Raw genomic sequence first — 15,674 nt, 5'->3', positions numbered from 1 at the left:
TACAGAGTACTAGGGTCCCTCACTTGGGCTCAGAGGAACCACCCGTGGGAGTTCACTAAGAAGGGTCAGGAGATAGGGACTGAGGAGAGCAAGTGGAAGCTGGTGGATTCCGTGGGCAGAGAAACCTCAGGACAGGTATCTCCTGGGCTCTGGCTCCCTGGGGCAGGTCTGTGGGAATCACCTGGTGGGGACAGGTCATGGCAGTGGTGGGGGACTGGACAGATGCAAGGCAACTCTGGCCTGACCTTTTCTCTTGCAGACTCTTAGCCCCTTACCTTCCTGGGGTCCACTTTTGAGAATGGGATCTGGGAGAGAGGTGTAGGCACCCACTTGAGTTAGGAGCCCAGACCTGCGGGGGAAGGGGTCTGTCCCCAGCAAAGGGGAGGAAGACAGGCCAGTGGTCTTTTGGGGCAGTGAGGTGGGGAAGGACAATGGGAGGGGCCAGCACCACGTGCTGTTTGATGTCACACCCCTGTTAGGCACACAGGGGCTCTCAATTAGAACTAGTTGAAGGGGATAGGACCAGGACAGAGAGTGACCCATGGCAGGTGGGGGATCAGAGTGATGTTCAGCAGCCTGGATATCATCTGTTGCATTTTATTTCTATGGAAAACATTTGTTTGTACGTTGGGTAGCAGGGGAAGGGCAGGAGTGGGGGAGGGGCTCCTGGGAGGCGGGGTTCAATGAAGGTCACCCAGAGGCAGGGTCTCTGGAGCTCCTTCTGGCAGGGCTTGAATTTAGACAGATGTTTCTCACACTGACAGCGTTTTTGGAGACACCTTGAATTCTCCTGCAGTGCGTGCTATGAACCTGGCAGGAGCTACATGCTTGCTTGCTCTCTTCACAGGGACAGGTGGCAGGAGTGGCTACATCACTGTGCATGCAGGTCCAGCAGCCTGGTGGGGACCCAGAAGGCCTGTCCTTATCAGCCTGCAAAGTCTTACATGCAGGAAGGGAAATTAAAGTTCCCCAGGGTTGACTGTGTGCAAGAGAAGCAATTATCCAGGAAGTAAATCTACTCTGTGATCCTGTCTGAATCTTTTCCCCCATTGTCATATATTTGTGTGTTTTTCCTGGGTGGTCCAAGGTGCCAGGTCCACACAGGGAATGTGTGTGTGTGTGTGTGTGTGTGTGTGTATTTGTGTGTGTGTGTGTGTCCAAGGCAAGGATAGACAAGGAACTTCCTTGGCTAAAAATCTCTTAAATTTTATGATTGGACTGCATCCTTGATGACTTCATTAGTCAAGGTTTGTGCACTGCTATAGGGAACACAGAGGCTCAGCCCAGCCCCCAAGAGTCCCAGTCACTTGTCACAAGTGTAACATGTAGCACACGGGGTAAGGAGGTGGAGGGAAGGGTGGGTCCTTGTCTGGGGACTTTGATGAGACTTCACGGATGGACAAAGGTTTGAGGGAGTGTTTTTAAGTGGCATCTCTAAGGGTGAGAAGTCCATCATAGACGAGCATGGTAAGCAAACCCCAGAGACATGCAAGACCGTGGTGTGGGTGCAGCCTAGACAGTGTGGGATGGAAGTGTGGGCAGGGAGATACTTGGGTTGGGGAGCAGGAGTGTCTTGGGACTGAGGTCTTTGCAAATGCATGTTATTTGGGTCACCAGTAGCTGGCATCTTCTGTGCGGTTGCCTTGAAACTTGTCCCTCTGGCCTCATTTTGATTCCAGAAACTCGCTGCACAGGCTCTGGAGACAGTGGGAGAGGCCACCCTTCTTTCTGCATGGCCAAAGCAGCTTTCCTGGCAGAGGGAAAGGAGGAGACCTCTTCAGACCCAAACCCAATATGGGACAATACTCTGTGGAGGTCCTTGGGAAAGGCACTTCTGTGGGCTGGAAAGGGCTACCGATAGAGGTCCGCGTTCCTTCTGTTCCTCTTATCCCCAGGGAAGGGGGCATGAGTCCTGCTGCTGGCATCACTGCAGCGGCAGCAGGTGACTTTGTCCTTTGGAGGCTGACCAGGGAGTGACTTGTGAAGGAGTCTGTGACCTTCGTTCCTGAAAGTGCCCCCTGTGCTGTCAGCAAGCCAGTGTTCTTCATCTGAGGAGATGGCTTGCTAGGGTTTGTAGAAATCACATGGCCAAAGGGGGACTTCCAGAATAGACAGGCCCTGTGCACCTGAAACAATCCTGGGGGACAATAAGCAGTGTGGGTGGAGTGGCTGCACTGTAGATGGGACCCTGAGGATGACCACAGCTACCAGAAGAGTAGCTGTGGAATTGAGAAGGAAGTCCCCAGCTCCTCCAAGCCTGCATCTGGAGGCCCAGCTTCACTGAGGAGGCCCAGCCCAAGGTCACTGTCAGTGACTTCTCCTAGGTGTTAATGACATCCTTGTCCATCATGGGCATTGAGTGATTAAATAAAATTTAATTGTTCAACTGATGGAATTCTTTTGCAATTTTATAACTAAACCCACTGAATAGCCGGTTTTCAAGAGACCTTGAGATTTCTTCTGGTATATAAGAAACAAAAAATGTAGAATATAAGACAGCTGGGCACCGGTGGCTCATGCCTGTAATCCCAGCTACTCAGGAGGCAGAGATCAGGAAGATCATGGTTTGAAGCCAGCCTGGGCAAATAGTTCACAAGACCTTATCTTGAAAATACCCAAGACAAATAAAAGGGCTGGTGGAGTGGTTCATGGTGTAGGCCCTGAGTTTAAGCCCTAGTACCACAAAAAAAAAAAAAAAAAAAAAAAAAAAGAAAAAGAAAGAAAAGTAGCATTTAAAACAATATGGAGGATGTATTTTTAAAAAAATTATCATTGTTGTACTGGGGTACACTGTGACATTTACAAAAGTTCTTGCAATATATCATAGTTGAAATCACCCCTTCCATAATTTTCTTTATCCAATAGTCTCAACAGGTCTCATTTTTTCATTGTCATACATGAGTACATAATATTCCCACCATATTCACCTCCTATACCCTTTCCTTACATCCTCCCCTCCTACTGGTGCCAACTCCCAGACTGGTGCCAACCCCTTTCTGTTCTCCATTTTTGAAAAAAGACATTTTTGTTTGTTTAAGATATCTATACAGGGAGTTTTCTTGTGGCACTTCCTTGTATATATGTATTATATCCCAAATTGGTTCATCTCTATTTTTCTCCTCTCTGTCTTAGTTCCCTTCTTACGGTGATTTCAACAGGTTTAAAATTCTATATTCATTCTTGTATAGAAAGTACATCAACCATAACTACCTTCTTAACTTGTTCTTTTACCTTCCCTCTCTCATACGTGACCTCCCCTTAGTGTGACCTATTTTTCATAATATTGCTGTGTTTGTATTGGGTCTGTATTCCATGGATGAGAGAAAAAAATGTGGCTTGAGGATGCACTTCTGAAATGAGCTGAGAAGCTTTGTGGGTCAACAAACAAACAAACAAAACCCATAACTGGTGCAAATCACACACACAAATAAGTGAATAAATCAAACCATTTAAAATTGTCCTGAGGTCATATAGCAAATGAAATATTTATTAAGGAAAATGAACCAACTCTGCGTAAGGACTGACTCTGTAGGGCATGAGCCATAGCTGCTATCTGTCCCCAGCCAGAGTCCCAGATGTCATGGATCCCTGTCCCCTTGCTCCTAACTGTGCTCTGTGTCATTGACAAGAGGTCTCCCCTGGAGGGCGGTCACCACAGCTGCTCACCTCCCCGCCCCCAGCTCTGTGTCGCAGAAGGAAAAGTCCCCATGGGATTGAGGTGTCAGCTGCTGGCAGGTCCTCCTGAGGGAGGTGTCCCTTGTCCCCACCTGCTGAGAGCCAGGAACTGGGGAACTCCTGTCCATCTTGATGCTCTCCCTTGGGATAGCATGCTATGACTACAAGGACCAGCAGTGACCCAAAGGGATTCTGGAAGAAGGTACCAGAAGGAGTGAGACATAGCAGGGTGGGCTGAAGGGTGCAGAGGAGGGGGGTGCTTACCCCAGAAGCTGTTGCTCAGGCCAATTACAGAAATTGGCGGGGAACCCTGGAAGGGTTGTGTTCAGGACACAGATTGCATAAAGGGGGCTCCTAGGGTGGAGGCGAAGGCTCTGAAGGGTCCTGGAAGTAAAAGCAGCCCCCTTCTCTGCCCATGGGCAGGGGAACACACTCTCCAGCACTTGGGGCACACAGGAGCCCATGATAGGGAAAGACAGACAGCTGGCGGGGGAGGGAAGGCCCCTTCAGAGCACAGGCTAACAGTACCCTCTGGTCACTGCCCCTCCCACACAGGCATTTCTGACTAGCAGTCACTGTGAGGTGCCTCAAGCCATGCCAGCCTCTTTCCTGGCTGCTTTTTGTGCTATCAGTCACAGATATAGCAACACTATCCATGCTGAACGAAGTGGACATTCACTATGGCCCCTGCCTTAGGGCCAGGTCTGAGACCACAGTGGAGCTACTGTCCCAGACAGCAGACAAGATCTGGTATTGCACGGCAAAATTGTGGGGGTTGATTTGGGGTTACTGAAGAGGAAAAGAAAGGGAGACTATGAGAGTGTGGGGGCAATACAGCTGCCATTCTCATCCCCAAAAACATGATGACCAGGCACTCCTCAGATGTCTATCCCAATAATGTGTGAAACAACTTCCTGTTCTCTTATTTAACCATCAAGTTCAAAGGCTGGGCACAGTGGCTTATGCCTATAATCCCAGCGACTTGGGAGGCAGAAATGTGGAAGACAAAAGTTCAAGGCCAAAAGTAAGCAAAAAGTTAGCAAGACCCCATCTCAACCAATAAGCTGAGAGTGGTGGTGTGTGTCTGTCATCCCAGCTATGTGGGAGGCATAAGTAGGAGGATCATAATCTAGGCTGGCCTGGGAAAACCTTGAGATTCTATTTGAAAAATGACCTAAAAGCAAACAAAGGCTGGGATTGTGGCTCAGGTGGTAGAAACTTGCGTATCAAGCACAACGCCCTGACCCTAGCACTGCCAAAAAAAAAAAAAAAAAAAAATTCATGGGCCATCTACACCACAGCTATTGGTGAGGTGGAGATCAGGAGGACTAAGGTTCAAGACCAGCCCAGGCAAAAAGTTATGAAGACCCATCTCAATCAATAAGGTGGGTGTGGTGGCATATGAGTGTGATCCCAGCTACATGGAAGGCAATAGGTAGGAGGACCACAGTTGGAGGCTGGCCCTGGGCAAAAACGGGAGACTCAATCAATCAATCAATCAATCAATATAACAAAAAAGGACTGCTGTCAAGGCTATCTATCTATCTATTTATCTATCATCTATGTATCAATCAGCAAAAATGAAGGCCTGAGTTCAAAACCAGAAAACAATCAAATTCAATTAAAATTGGATGTTCATAGTCTTTCAGCTATGTTTCAACTGAAACATAGCTGAAAGACTGTAGTGTGTGGCAGGTTACCAACTTGGAGACTGAGGAGAGGGTCCTGGGGAAAACGTTTCCTGGAGGGTCCCACTATTAAGGAACCATTGAGGAAGCTGGAGGAGACAACAGAAGAAGACCTCAGTTATGGTGTCTTGATGCACCTGGTAGCAGGGGTGTCTTGGCACCCTGATGACCCACCCTCCTGAGTCGCCTGTGAGAATCCTGCAAAAGGGAGGTCAGCACTGGATCTTTCATCTTACAGTGACTTGTCAAAGGGACCTGAGTGATCCTGGGACCCGTCCTCCTGCTTGGAGTTCTCAGGCTGTTTTATCTGAGAGTTTCCTGCACACTGTGCTCAGGGGCAAATCTGAGCACTGGACAGTGGGGCTGTGGGTGACAGGAGTGGCCAGGCTGCCACTGGCCCCTGGGGGATAGTCATGCCTATCTATGTTCAGGTGCCCTAATCTTGCTTTTCTCTACCCTTGGAGACCAGGGGACATTGAAGGAACTCAAATCAAAGGTGGTAAGAGTTAATAAGGTGAATATGGTGCAACTATCATGTACCATGTATGAAAATGGAAAAATGAGACCTATTGAAACTATTCCAGGAATGGGAGAGGAGGATGAAGGAGAATGATGGAGGGGATGAATTCAACTATGATATATTTGATATAAAAACTATTGTAAATGCCACCCAGCGCAACAATAAAATCAATAAATTAAAAAAAAATGAAAAAGCCCACCAAAAAAACAGATGGAAGAGGGCTGGGCCCTGTTTCCACTCTACTGGAGAGAGCCATCTTTGTCTCATATCCTGGCACAATTTGCAACCTGCATTTGGTACAACCAACCCTAAACAGCCTTTGGGTCTTTCAGTGACTGAAAAAGGTCCTAATTCCATGATATTTCTTCTTATTTATTAATTTAATTTTTCTTGGCAGTACTGGGGCTTGAACTCAGGGCCTCACACTTGTTAGGCAGGTGCTCCACCATCTGAGCCACTCTATTACCTCTTCTTATTTATTTATTACATTTTTGCAGTGCTGGGGATTGAACCCAGGGCTTGTAGAAGCTTGGCGGGTGCTTTCCCACCAAGCCACTCTCCAGCCCCATGCAGGGTACTTCTGCTGAGCCAGAGGCCCAGCTGGAGCTTCACAGGAGGTTGTGAACCTCCCTGCAGTTGAGTTCTCGCACCCAGGGCTGTGCTGGATTGAGCTTGGTGCCCCCTCCCACACTCACCCTTTCTGCATTGCCCAGAAATCCCTCCATGGATTTGCCTCAATCAAAAATTAGTAAATGTTGAATAGATCTAGCTGGAGAGAAAGCTGTCCTTTGGCTGAAGTGTCTACATGTCCTGTTTTCCTTCCAAGGGGTTCAGCCAGGCAGGCTGTGGAAGGGCTTCTGTTCTGAGGCTGCACCTGTTGCTGGTGGGAACAAGCAAGGCAGGACGCCATCACTGTGCCCAAAGGACAGGCTTGCTAAAGGGCTCTGCTTTTGCAGTAGGACTACTGTGATTTTACAATCAGAGGACTGAACTCCCTGTCCCGTGATCAGCACCAAATGGATATTAGGTAAGAGCAAGAAGATACCCTGGAAGCGGCTGTCCTGTCAGTCATCTGGCCTTAGAGTTGTGGCAGGGAAGGGGTCCCCAAAGTCCCCTCTCAGAGGGGGACAGAGTGAGAGGGAGGTGGAGAGGGGGTGTCTGGGAGGGCTGGAGGAGGCTCCGCTCTGAGCCCTTGAGCCCACAGAGGAAGCAGGGTTTCAGCCAGACCTTAGCTGATGGGTGGGATTGGGACACACAGAGAGTAACTGCATGCAACATTCCAGCTTCTAAGGATGCAAAGCCGGCACTGTCCCGGATGAGAGAGAAACCAACCTATTCATAACCCTTGTGGGAGATTTGAGCAGATGCTGCTCAGAAATCAAGAGCTCAACTAAGCACACACTAAGTAGAAATGAACAGGTTTACTAGATATTTCTATTTATGCCTATCTATCTACCTGTCATCTATCTACCTATCTACCTATCATCTATCTATCTAATCTATCTATATATCTACATATCATCTATTTATCTATCACCCAATCTATCCATACATATCTATTTACCTATCATCTATCTAGCTACCTACCTCTAGCTATCATCTAGCTATCATCTAGCTATCAACATATCTGTCTATCACCTGTGAATTGATATTTGCATGCATGTATCTATCATCTATGTATCTGTGTATCTATCTGTCTGTCTAGCCACCTACCTGCCTTCTCCACAGACATAAACTCATTGACAAAAATTGAAGTGATAACTGGCCACATTCTTGGACTAAAAGGAGAAAGAAAAAATATTTTTACCTGGAAATTACAAAAAAGCCCTTCTATATACTTTAGGTTGAAAAGGAAATGGACATTAAATGACAAAGTCTAAGTTTACTAACAATGAAAGCATGAGCCACACATCAAAACACATTGAGATGTGTTCATAAACACACACACAGTGTGGGGGTGACAAGTATGCCCCTCCCCGCGTGACCCAAACACGGGCACAAAGCAGGTGATGGGGAGAGATGTCCTCCTACCGTGACTTACAGTGACTGCTGAGCATAATGGGGCTAAACAAAGAAGATGCTGGGAAGAACCAGAAAAACCCAGTGTGGCCACCTCAGTGTAGAACCTGAGATGTTTTTCCAGGAAATATGAAAGATTGAGGGCTTGGGGGCATGGCTCAAGTGGTAGAGCATCTGCCTAGCAAGTGCAAGGTCCTGAGTTCAAACCCCAGAACTGCCAACAACAAGAAAAAAAAAAAAGGAAAATTTCAAAATAAAATTAACTAGGTATTCAAGTCAATAGGCTAGAAAAAAAAAAAGCAAAGAAATCCCAAGAAATATAGAAGGAAGAAACAATAATAAAGAAAAAAAAAGATAAAATGGAACAGAGATTTAATCAGTAAAATAAAAAAACCTGAAAAGAATAACACAGAAAAACTGGAAATTTCCTTAAACATTTACTTCTAAAAAAAGGCAAGACCCCTCCCCCATCTATTCCTATTATATACACACTGACTCAGATCACAGGTAAAGTTGGGCCACTGCCTGCATAGTCCCACAGGTCTGGCTTCACTGTGCCCCATTAGGGCTCATTCTGTGAAGATAACCTGAGTCAACCACAGGAGGAATGATGGGTGGCCATCCAGAGATGTCACCCAGGAACATGGTGGATTCTAGCCAGTCCTGCTGTGGCATTCAAAGCATTCTATCTACATGTGGACATGAAGGATGGTGGTGGTGGTGAGCCAAACCATCTTCTTCTCAGGCATCTACCTTTCCTCTAGGAAGTCCCGTTTCCTCCAGGACCTGGGGTCCTCTCTACCTTGGTGGCAGACTTGGATCACTTCTAGCTACAAGAGAGGCTGGGGATCCTGAAAGCTAAGAGTCAGATGTTCCTGCCCCTTCTGGCCCGTGAAGGACATAAACACACTCAGTCAATGAAGGACAACTGTAGAGGCTTCATGAAAGGGTAGAATGGGGTGCTGGGGACTCACACCTGTAATCCTAGCTACTCAAGAGGCAGAGATCAGGAGGATCGTGGTTCGAAGCTAGCAAGGGCAAATAGTTTGTGAGACCCTATCACAAAAATCCAACACAAAAAAGGGCTGGTGGAGTGGCTCAGGTGGTAGAGCACCTGCCTTCCAAGTGTGAGGCCCTGAGTTCAAACCCCAGTGCCACCAACAGAGAAAAAAAAAAAAAGAAAGAGTGAATGAGTAACACACCAAGTGTAAATGAAGCCCAAAGTGGACAGAGGTGAATTCTTTCTGAGCTCTTTCAGGAACAAGGTCAGTACAGGTCAAGAGCTCCTGCAATCCCAGTCATCATGTTGACAGAACACTCCTGGAGGTGCCCAGGAGTCAGAGAGGAGGATGCTAACCAGGTTAGCAAATTCTCAACTAAGAAAGCCCCTTCTCCCTCTTTTCCTTGCTTTTTTCCTAAAAGTGCATTCTGCAATCCGAGGGACACCAAAAAGGGAGCTGGGGCACATCTCTCAGGAGAGGTCCCCTACATGGATGAGGAGTGGGGCCAGGTTGAGTTTTGGGGCTGGGGGAGGGAGAGACAGGTGTGTGTGTGGTCGGGGAGGGACTCTGGGTGGGAATGAGATCTTGGCAGGTTCTTTTCTTTTTTTAATTGTAAAATATTTTACTCACATACACAGAGTGTAGAAGATACTGAATATCAAGGAGCCACCTCTCTCCCCCACCCCTTTCTCTCTCTCTCTCTCTCTCAATTTTTTTTGGCAAGGTTTCCAGACAAGGAAGCTACCAGAGGAGGAAGGTATGACTCTGTTTTCCTGGAACAGACAATAGCAAGTCCTTCCTAAGAGTTCACTGCCTTCCAAGAAAAGCTGTCCCCCCACTCCTCTCTCCAGTACCCTCTGAGGCAGGTGGTATTTTTCTTGGCATGGTTAAGTAACATCCCCAAGACCACAAAGCAGTTCATGGTGAGAAGGATGAAACCCTGACTTTCTCTGACCTCAAATGCCAGTGCTTTTAACTAGCACCATGTTGGTTGGGTATGAGAGAATCACCAACATCTAGACAGAGCAGTGTGGTGCCCCCACCCCTCCATGGCCTGGGGAAGTCCGTGGGACCATTTCTCATGAGACACTCGCTCCCTTACCATCAACTGGGGGGCTGTCCTTGAGTTTCTGGGGGTTCCTCTGACTGTAAGCCTGTCTACTTTCTCTAACTTGTGTCCCACTACTACTTTTCAATGGGGAAATAGGCACAGAGCGACCAGTCCTGCCCAAGGCCATCTGGGAACAGCAGAGAACCCAGCAGCACCCCTACTTCCCACCACTCTGGTGACAAGTCTTCATTTCGATGTCACCCCTCCCAGTTTAAAGACACCCTGAGAAGCCTCTTGGGTGTCCATCTGCCTGCAGGCCTAGGACTCTCGTGGGTTGCTGTTCTGGCTGTGTGTGGCTGGACTTACATCCTTGGTTCATTGAGTCTTTACATCCTTGCACATTGAGTCTTTGAAAAATGCTGTTGGGTATGTAATATGCTTTGAAAGGTACGAAGATAATTATCTCACCTTTTAAATTGGTTAGTTCTTCATGCTTGGAGTCCATGGTAGTAATAGTTAGATAGTAAACATCATACTAAATATGACTAAATAGCTTTAGTGGCTTGTGACTGGGTTGTTCTGATTAATTCTCTCAGATTCCCAATGAGCCCTTATTCTGCACAAATCTACATGTCCCATTTCTGGAGTTTTTTTAGATTTTAGTTTTCAATATTAGTTTTATTTAAGTTATTTTGCTTTCTTCAGGGACTCCAAATAACAAAAATGATTTTTTTTTGTCCATCTTTCTTTTCTACTTCTTCCTGTCTGATCTGATTTCTTTCTTTCTATCTGTTTTTTTTTTTTTGTGGGACTGAGGTTTGAACTCAGGACTTTGCACTTGCAAAGCAGGAGTTCTACCACTTGAGCCACACCTCCAGTCCATTTTGCTCTGGTTATTTTGGAGGTAGGGTTTCATGAACTGTTTGCCCGGGCTGACTTTGAACTGTGATCCTCCTGATCTCTGCCTCTCAAGTAGCTGGGATTACAGGCGTGTGCCACCAGTGCCTGGCTAATATACTACATTTTCTTAATCCATTCATCACTTGTAGGGCATCTGAGCTATTTCCAAAGCATGGCTATTGTGAATAGTGCTGCAGTAAACATGGGTGTGCAGGTGTTTCTATTGTGTCCTGGAGCACATTCTTTTGGATATTCTGCAATAAAATTTACAGTTGAGTTATTTTGTATTCTGTGAATTTCACCTTAACTTTTTTTTTTGGAGGGGGATTGCTGGGGATTGAACCCATGGCCCTTTGTGTGCTAGGCAAAGGCTTTACCACTGGGCTAATAGTTGAGTCATTGGTATCATTTGGAGATTTTTAAGTCCTGGGGCTGGCGATTCTTTCATTTATGGGCAAATAACTAGACTAACAAATCAGAAAACTATAGAAGACTTGAATGTCACCATCAACCATTGTGACTTGATTCCTATTTATAGAACACTATTCCTAGCACCTGCAGAAATATGTTTACAAGAATATATGGCCTCTTCACAAAGACACACTTTGTTCTTGAGGGTAAAACATATCTAAACTTTCAAGCTTAGAGTCAGACATAGTGTCCACAATAAAATTAAGTTAGAAACCAGTAAGATAGCAAATTGCTCAAAAAATTGGAAATCAAGAAGAAAACCTCTTTTTTATTTTTTGCTATGTACTGGGGGCCCATTGTGACATTTACAAAAGTTCTTACACTATATCACAGTTGAATTCACCCCTCCATCATTCTGCTGTACCCCCTCCCCATTCCTGGAATAGTTTCAACAGGTCTCATTTTCCATTTTCATACATGAGTACATAATATCTCCACCATATTCCCCCTCCTATACCCTTTCCTTCTGTCCTTCTTCCTCCCACTGGTACCAACCCCCAGACAGGACCTGTTTTACCTTCCTGTTCTCTGTTTTTGAAAAAAGACATTTTTGTTTGTTTAAGATAGCTACATAGGGAGTTTCCTTGTGACATTTCCATGTATATATGTATTATAACACAAATTGGTTCATCCCCTCTATTTTTCTCCTTTCTATCTTAGTCCCCTTCTTATGGTGATTTCAACAGGTTTAAAAAGTCTACATTCATTCTTCTATGGAGAGTACATCAACCATATTCACCTTCTTTTTTTTTTTTTCATTTATTCACATGTGCGTACATTGTTTGGGTCATTTCTCCCCCCTGCTCCCTGCCCTCACCTTCTCCCCTCCACATATTCACCTTCTTAACTTTCTTCTTTTACTCTCCCTCTCTCATATGTGACCTCCCCTTAGCGTGACCTATTTTTCATAATATTGCTGTATTTGTATTAGGTCTACATTCCACATATGAGAGAAAACATGCGGCCTTTGGCTTTCTGAGCCTGGCTAACGTCACTTAAGATGATGTTCTCCAGTTCCATCCATTTACCTGCAAATGACAAAATTTCATTCTTCTTTGTGGCTGAATAAAATTCCATTGTGTATAGATACCACATTTTCTTAATCCATTTGTCAGTGGTGGGGCATCTTGACTGTTTCCACAGCTTGGCTATTGTGAATAATGCTGCAATAAACATGGGTGTGCAGGTGCCTTTGCTGTAACCTGACTTACATTCCTTCAGATATATCTCTAGGAGTGGAATTGTGGATCATAGGGCAGTTCTACTTTCAGTTTTTTTGAGGCGCCTCTGTGCTGTTTTCCATAGTGACTGTAACAAGATATTTTTAAATTATAGGCAATACATAGACGTGGATAAACAAGGCAGCTGTATTTGTTCCTAGCACAAACCAGAGATCTGACGCTCTCCATCACCAAATCCATCCTGGGTGGGGGGTGAGTATCTGCAGTGACCATCAGCAGGAAATAGTTTTTTAATTTTTTGTTGGGATGGCATTTGAACTCAGGGCTTCACACTTGTTAAGCAGGTACTCTACTGCTTGAGCCTTACCTCCAATCCATTTTGTTCTTGTTATTTTGAAGGTGGGGTCTCAAGAACTATTTGCTCTGACTGGTCTCAGACCTGATCCTCCTGATCTCAGCCTCCTAAGTAGCTAGGATTACAGGCGTGAGCCACCGGTACCCAGTTCATTCAGTATATATATACATTTTTTTTGTCTCAGATATTATAATTTTTATCTCTAGGAGCTTTCCAAGGGTCTTTTTAATGTCTCTGCTTCTGCTCTAATGTGTTAAATCTTTCTTCTAGCTTTTTGAGCACAGCTGTAACAGCTTTCTATGGTTTAGGTTGTTGTCTTAAAACCCTCTGTCACCCCAGCAGCACAGCAACTAAGAGATAGCATAGATAAATGGGACCTCATAAAACTAAAAAGCTTCTGTTCATCAAAAGAAATGGTCTCTAAACTGAAGAGAACACCCACAGAGTGGGAGAAAATATGTGCCAACTATACTTCAGACAAAGGACTGATAACCAGAATATACAGGGAACTTAAAAAACTAAATTCTCCCAAAACTAATGAACCAATAAAGAAATGGGCAAGTGAACTAAACAGAACTTTCTCAAAAGAAGAAATTCAAATGGCCAGAAAACACATGAAAAAATGCTCACCATCTCTAGCAATAAAGGAAATGCAAATTAAAACCATGCTAAGATTCCACCTCACCCCTGTTAGAATAGCCATCATCAGCAACACCACCAACAACAGGTGTTGGCGAGGATTCGGGGGGAAAAAGGAACCCTCTTACACTGTTGGTGGGAATGTAAACTAGTACAACCACTCTGGAAAAAAATTTGGTGGCTACTTAAAAAGCTAGACATTGATCTACCATTTGATCCAGCAATACCACTCTTGGGGATATACCCAAAAGACTGTGACACAGGTTACTCCAGAGGCACCTGCACACCCATGTTTATTGCGGCACTATTCACAATAGCCAAGTTATGGAAACAGCCAAGATGCCCCACCACTGACAAATGGATTAAGAAAATGTGGTATCTATACACAGTGGAATTTTATGCAGCCATGAAGAAGAACAAAATGTTATCATTCGCTGGTAAATGGATGGAATTGGAGAACATCATTCTGAGTGAGGTTAGCCTGGCCCAAAAGACCAAAAATTGTATGTTCTCCCTCATATGTGGACATTAGATCAAGGGCAAACACAACAATGGGATTGGACTTTGAGCATATGATAAAAGCGAGAGCACACAAGGGAGGGGTAAGGATAGGTAAGACACCTAAAAAACTAGCTAGCATTTGTTGCCCTTAACGCAGAGAAACTAAAGCAGATACCTTAAAAGCAACTGAGGCCAATAGGAGAAGGGGACCAGGAACTAGAGAAAAGGTTAGACCAAAAAGAATTAACCTAGAAGGTAACACACAGGCACAGGAAATCAATGTGAGTCAATGCCCTGTATAGCTATCCTTATCTCAACCAGCAAAAACTCTTGTTCCTTCCTATTATGGCTTATACTCTCTCTACAACAAAATTAGAAATAAGGGCAAAATAGTTTCTGCTGGGCATTGAGGGGGTGGGGGGGAGAGAGAGGGGGCGGAGTGGGTGGTAAGGGAGGGGGTGGGGGCAGGGGGGAGAAATGACCCAAGCTTTGTATGCACATATGAATAATAAAATAAAAAAAAAAAACCAAAAAACCCTATGTCATTTCTGGGCCATTTTTGTCTGACTGATTTTACTCTTCATGAGTGGTATCATCTAGATTCTTTGCATGTTTGGTGTATCTTTTTAATTAAAGTGTCAGATATTAAATTTTGTTTTGCTGGTGCTGAATGTTTTTGAATCCATATAAAAATTCCTGAGTCTTCTTTGACAAAGTTATTTTTATAGAAACTGAATCTTTTGGACTCTGCTTTTTAAAGTTTGGCTTGGCTAAACCAAAACAGTGTATATAGCCCAGGGCTATTCACTCCCCATGACTGAAGTTCAACCCTTGTGAGTGGTCTGCTCACTGGACTGTGAATTGGAGCTTCTCCAATTTGACTGGTGGGTCCAGGTGCTGGTTTTGTCCTGGTAACAAGAGCCCTGGATGCTATCTTCTCTGATCTTTGAGGTGGCTCTCTCTCTGGCCTTAGGTGTTCTCCATCACACACAGATCATTCTTGGCTGACGTCTTGAGGAGGCTCAGCACACTTTCCAGGGCTCTCTTGGGTTGGGTCCTGATAGCTATAGCCCCTGAGTTTCTGAACTTCACCTCCTGAACTGAGTTTCTGAACTCCACCTTCTCTCCCTTCCTGGGCTCCTCATTCTTCACTATCTGATGTCCTCTGATGTCCAATATTTTGAAAACTGTTTTCTTGCAATTTGTCTTTTCTTTCCCTTCCTCCTTTTGCTTCTCTCTTTTTCCTTCCTGCCTTTCTTTCTTTTTTTTTTTTTTTTGGCAGCTCTGGGGTTTGAACTCAGAGCCTCAGGCTTCCTAGGCAGGCACTCTACCACTTGAGTCACTCCTCCAGTCCTTTATTGTGATGTATTTTTTTCAAGATAGGGTCTTGCTAACTATTTGTCCGGGGCTGGCTTGCAGCCATGATCCTTCTGGTCTCTGCCTCTTGAGTAGCTAAGATTACAGATGTGAGCCACTGGTGCCCAGCTCCTTCCCTCCTTTTAAAGTCCCCTTCACACCCTAGTCAGAATGGTAACTGTAGTTCCTGTTAGATTATTTCACCTGCAACACACATCCTGAACTCACACTCTGTCCGTACTTGCATTTCCTTCCGTGTCTGTCTTCTCAGAGAATGAATCCATCTTTCCTTCATTTCTCTATGGGGCTGCAGGCAT

At 45.1% G+C, this 15,674-nt stretch overlaps 1 non-coding gene across 1 annotated transcript; it reads left to right on the top strand.

The window, feature by feature from the left end:
* Positions 1-8,989: 8,989 nt before the first annotated feature.
* Trnag-ucc (transfer RNA glycine (anticodon UCC)) lies at positions 8,990-9,062 on the top strand. The gene has a single exon. It is a non-coding gene; the product is annotated as a tRNA-Gly (tRNA).
* Positions 9,063-15,674: the final 6,612 nt, after the last annotated feature.

Source organism: Castor canadensis, chromosome 2 (genome assembly GCF_047511655.1).
Source record: "Castor canadensis chromosome 2, mCasCan1.hap1v2, whole genome shotgun sequence".
NCBI lineage: Eukaryota > Metazoa > Chordata > Mammalia > Rodentia > Castoridae > Castor > Castor canadensis.
The sequence above is the reverse complement of the archived record's forward strand: the minus strand, read 5'-3'. Positions and strand labels throughout refer to the sequence as shown.